Source organism: Meleagris gallopavo, chromosome 19 (genome assembly GCF_905368555.1).
Source record: "Meleagris gallopavo chromosome 19, MGAL_WU_HG_1.1, whole genome shotgun sequence".
Lineage (NCBI taxonomy): Eukaryota > Metazoa > Chordata > Aves > Galliformes > Phasianidae > Meleagris > Meleagris gallopavo.
In genome coordinates, this window is record NC_139422.1 from 9,702,372 (window position 1) to 9,708,371 (window position 6,000).

Here is a 6,000-nt window from a genome sequence, read left to right on the forward strand (position 1 = left end):
CTGATATTCCAAACACCTAAAGCACAGCACAGCTTTACTGAAGGGACCTTTATGGATAAGAGCCCGGCGTGCTGTTAAAGATTAAAACCCAGCCGTCTGCTTTTATGCTTGAGAGTCCTCTGTGACTCCCTGGTGACATCACATTCATCTCACTGTATTTGAAAAATGCATTTAAATGTCAAAACTAAAGTACCCAAACAATGGCTCCTTAGCACACTAACTGTTAACACATTGCTTAGCCAAACGCCTTCCTCGAGACATATGGGATTGGCTCTATCCATAAAATATACCACAAGAAACACACAAAGTCCCAGAGGAAATAAATACTCTCTGCTGTACTCTGACCTGCTTTTTCCTCCCAAAACACACTCGTGAAGACATGTTTCACCACAGGAGTGGACATCAATTTCAAATACCTTTCTGCAACATTGCACCTCTGTGTGGCTGAGATGCTCCCAGGCCGGAGCAGGCAGCCCTTTCCAGACGGGTACCCCCACCAGCACAGCCCTGGCAGGAGCAGAGGGCCGCAGCTCTCGGTGTCGTAGCTGCTGTTGTTGCTCCTGACTGCAGGTCAGGCGCAGAGCTGGGCACGGCGCATCGGCCACACGGTGCCTACAGGCCGTCCAGCAGCACAGCGTCCCACTGGCAGCAGTGCAGGGGATCACCACACAGCGTTGTGCCATCGGCAGCTCAGGGGCGTTGGGAGCAGGATGCAGCCCCTCGCAGTGCGTTAGCTGTGTCCCCGGGGCGCTGAGGCCGTACGGTTCCCCCAAAGCCGTGTGCTGCCTACGCCTTACCCCAATTGAAATAAAAGAGCTCAGATCAATAAGCTCAGTAATTCACTTCAGACAGACCTAATCAGAGCGAGGCAAAAGAGAGGCAACTTTGCAAAATGTAAATGAACCTGACGCCAGAGATACGGGTAATGAGAATTCAATGTCGGTCTGTGTTTGGAGGAGCAGAACCATTAGCTGCCCTGAGTTCCGGCTGCTTGAATAGGGATGAGGGCGCTGGGTGGGAGGGATATGGGATCCTCTCCTTATCCCTGAGAACTGTGGGAGAGCAGGATGCTCAGCTCGGGGTTCACTGAAGTCCCCTCAGAGGGCCCCACACCCACACAGCACTGAGCATTTCTGAGGAGCGAGCCCAGCCCCGCAGGCTGCCAAAGGGCTCCGGCACCAAACAGCCTCGTGTCCCTGAGCAGTGCTGGGCCCGGCCCTTGGTGGCAGCTGGCAGCAGGATGCACACAGCTGTGGGCAGGAGCAGGGCGGACAGCATGCTGGGCAATCCTGCTGCTCTGTGACATTTGGACGTGAAGCCAGGGAAGCCATGCTCATGCCGTGGTGCTGACACTGCTGAGGAAGAGCTGTCTCTTTTTCAGAGAAAAGCAGTTAGCTCTTCATAATGGACTGCAACTTTCTAGAATAATTTAATTTTTTCCTACTGTTACGATGCCAGAATTCCAATCAGACAAAACCGTATAATGGATTTCTTTTGCTGGGCATGTTACATAAATTGCATATTCAAGTACTATAAAATATTTGTTACAGACAGGTACTTTTCTAAATTGGGTCTGACAGTAAGCAATAGTGACTGGAATATTTATGTGATGCGCCCATGTAATGAGGCACAGTGCGGGTGTGGGTCTGGAGGCACCAGCAGGAACCTCAGGCAGCACTCCCTGCTCTGGAGGAACCTCTGAGCACAGGGCAGCTCTGCCACCCGTGGGCTTTGACAGAGCCCTTCGAGCAGATCCCTACTGCACAATGTGGGCTGATTCTCCCTCACAGTGTTTGCACTCTCACCAAGGCCTGCTGTTGGGGTTCCCACAGGCCCTGAGCTCCGGGTGCCAGAGGGATGCTGTTCCCAGCCCTCACCCCAGGACTTTCTGTGTGCCAGAGCCCCTGAGTTCGAGCCCTCCTTTCCTGAACATTTTCTTGACAATCACAGTTGGCAGATCTGTATTTAGCCTTTTTTACAATTAAAATATTGCACTGATACAAATAGGCTCTGGCAGCCGCTTCAAGAGGTTTTTAATTGAATGATTATTGTATTAAATAACTGTTTTTAATGGAGCATGAACTTGCTTAAATAATGACTGCAGAGCTATCGAGGTTTCAGAGAATTTCTCAGGTGTTTCCTGCACTGCACAAATAAATATTTATGTCTCCTGGTGGCTGGGTGGGTGCTCCCAGCACAGGGACACAGCTCAGCGCCATGCAGCAGAGCCCAGGCTGTAGCTCCCTGGGATCCATGGCCCTCCCAGGGCACTGCAGCCCAAGCACTGCCTTGCTGCTGGCCACTTCTCTCCATCTGGGCATCACTGCAGAACCCCCCCGCAGGTCACAGTGATGTCCTGGTGCATCGCAGCTTCCAATGACAAACTCCTCCACTTGGAGCTACTTACAACACCTGCCTGCCCACAGGAGCAGGACATCTGGGGTGCAGGGCTCTGGCGCAGGGGCGTGCCGGCTCCTGGCACACCGCTGCCAGGGCAGAGCATCGGGAAGTGGAGCAGGGTTGGGCTGACCCTTATCCTGGGCAGCTGCAGTGGGACACCCCAAGGTGCAGTGACAGCCCTGACCCTCTGTGCAGCATCTGCCTGTCACCGAGCCCTTTCTGCTACAGACACCTCGGCCTGTCTGCCTTCTACAATGGCTCGCGTCAGTTCAGATTACACATGAGCAGCAGAAGCAAACATGAAGATGAACCCTCCGGAAAAGTCTTCCGCAGTTCTTCAGCATGAGTGGGATTAATCACAGATGATAATTACCATACCAAGCGATGATACTTGCAGCGGCTCAGCTCCCAGGCAGGAGGGACCTATTGAGACCAGGGGAACAACAGTTGGGATGCATCCTAGCATGAACCCCTGCACCATATTATGAAAACACCGCTTGCCTTACATCCAGATTTCATGGTTTATCACATCAGAAGTGGGGCTCCATGCCAGCAGGCTCACGGTCCCACACAGGGTTTAGCCTTCCCTTTAACCTCCCACTCTGCTTCCAGCAGCGCCCTTCCAGCTCCTGTATCCACCCAAGCAAGGGCCCATTTCATCTGCAGAGCACTACAGTGCTGCAAAGCGCAGCCCAGTACCCCTCAGCACCCAGTAACGGCCCTGCAAGACAGGTCAGATCTGCAGCACGGTGCCACACCAACACGGGGGAGCCGTGGCAGCAGCAGGCAGGACCTGCAGGCCATGGGCCCCGCACCCCTCGGTGTCTGAATGCCGCAGGAGCGGAGTGCCGGCCCTCGTCCTGCTGCCCCCACAGCTCCTCAGCTCTTCTGCATCCCGGGAATGGTGGTTAATTGCTCTCCCAGCTTATGTGGCCGGGTGACAACAACGTCAGCTATTGGTTTATTGCCTCCATTAAGGCTCCGATAACTTAACAACAGATCAATAAACCATTATCACCCTCCAGCTCTGAGAATCCAGTCACCCCCAAATCCACTGAGCTCCGATAAGTTCACAGTTTCTCATCACTAAAATGCAGAGGCAATTTGTTAAAATAATGTGCTGTCAAAATGGCCCTTGCTGCAAGGAGGTGGAGGGCTGCCTCCCCCCACCGCAGCTCTGCCCCCGCACACCGCAGGGCTCAGCCCCAGCTCCTCGCTGCCCCATGGGGGTCCCACAGCCCCCTGCCCTCTGCCCACAGCACCTGTGGGTGTCCAGGGCAGCACTGGTCAGGCAACGCCCGGCACCTCAGCAGCCCTTCCTGGGCACTGCCATCACCAAATCAAAACTGCTCCTGTAGTATTCCAACACCTGCGTGGCTCCCACCTTATCAGAGAATTTGCCATTTGAAGAGCTAATAATTTATTTTACTAAAAACTTAAATTAATTCAGCAATTTCCCATAATGCATGTGCAGCTCAATAATAAAAATACGGCTTCTACTTTTGGATTCTTTCCATTACTGTAGCTCTTCATCTTCAGAGTAAAATGGCTTTTTAAAAATGGTGCTCTCTGAAAGTATTTTCTGAAAAGTGATATTGAATTGATACATTAGAGGAGAAAGTTGGGTTCCCTTTGTAAGAATCGTGCACTCTGCAGCAGCCTTAACAAAGCAAGTTGTCTCCGAATGCCGTAATTTAGTCCTGAAAAAAGTGACAAACAAATGACTCCAACTAAACTAGAGAAAGAAAAGAAGTGACTTTTAATTATATAATCTTTTGACAAATTTATTTCTGACAGTTTTATAGGCTGACAAGAGAAAGTATTTTATATGCAAAAAACATTATTCACTCTCAGTCGTTAAAGCATAAAAATTGTCAAATGATTTTAATACAGTTTTAAGTTTAATGTTTATTGTCAGAAAAAAGTCCACAGCAATTACTGAGTCACGTGGCCCTCAATTCTTTGCATTTCTGACAGCAAAAACAATAACATACATTTTTGCCCAAGCCTTTGGCTGTACAGATGTATGAGGTTTAAAAGACAGACGTTTTTCTTATTTTGCCTTTCCCTTTTTAAAGGCACCGAACTCCCAGCCGTTGCTCCAGGTGACACAATCCCCCATCCTGGCCGGGGCAGTTACGTGGGGCTCTGCACCTCCCTGAGCGCACGGCGCAGACTCTGTGCTGTCAGATACGTTCCAACCATGGGCACCTCAGCTAAAGCAGGCACTGCTTGGAAGAAAAGCAGCTTTCTTTCCTAGCAAGCAGTCCCCCTCCCTTCCCTTCCTCAAAACCATGCTCTTCAATAGGACCAGGCAATTTATTCACAGCAATTTCCATCTGTCCCCACTCCTTCGGAAGTTCAGATGTTTTCAAGGAGATGGAGGACAATGTTAAAATCTAACTTCTCTCATTTGCCAGCTATGAGATTCTCATGCCCTTAGCGGGTGCTGAGAGACAAACTCAGCTGCCCATGTGTCAGAGCTCCAGGAGGAGGTGAGCCTGCTTGTCCTGCTATGAGGATGTCAGAAGCAGCTGCTGCTTTTCTTGCCCAGAGCACTGCCAGAAGCACCCCGGTGCAGTGCTGCAGTGCCAGAGGTGCTGAGGATTGGGGCTGAGGTTATGCCTGGTGCTTTCACCGTGCCCTGCTCATCCTATTGGGCTTGTGTTATTGTGCCTACAGGAAAGCTTCTGCTCACTAAAGGTGTATTATGGCCTGCATAGGTTGTGAAATGGTACATAACTAATGATTTTTAATATCAGAATAATGAAGCCAAGCTGAGAAATATTAATCTTTTTAAAAATGTAAAGAACTACAGCTCAGTTTCCATGGCAAACCACATCCTGTGTGTTATCTATCAACCAGGGATTACGGCGGCGTGGTAAATAGAAGGGGTAAATACACGAGAGAGGCACTGTGTCTCCGTCTGCAGACATCAGCGGCGCTGCCATGGTGGGAGCACAGCAGTGCTAACCACAGCTGACAGCGGTCCCATCTGCGGGGGAGGCTCCAACCAGGCTCCCCCCGCCTGGTCTGTGAGCCCCCTGCTCCCCTGGGCCTCAGAGTGGGCTCAGCATCCCCTGGGGGATTCACCAGGGATTCTTCACCAGAATCCCTCCCTTGTCCTCCTGCTGCAGGGCCGGGCCCCGTGGGCAGCCCCCACCTCAGCCCCACGGAGCAGTGCTACCCACGTGGGCCTGAGGAGCTGGCACCTCATGGCACCCACCAGCCAGGTAATGAGAAAATCCCACCGAACCTCAAACTTCCCAGAGTTTGCCAAACCCTGCTATAAATAGACCCCTAATAGGACACCGTAATAGGATACAATTTATTTCCACATCTGATGGGCTGACCTTCATCATCACTCGAGGCTCTGCTTGTCATGAATTATGGGCAATTCACTCAGTAGTGGAAATAAATTGTATTACCAGTGCTCTGCATCGTGTCCTGTGTGCAGTGTGCAGACGGACAGCGACTCAGCACCAGCACTGCCAGGGGCTCAGTTCCTCCTCTATTGGTCCAAACCCCCTGCAGACCCACTTGGTAGCTCCATGAGAGATGGGAGCACTGTGCACAAAGGCCATTGTGGGAGCACTGTGC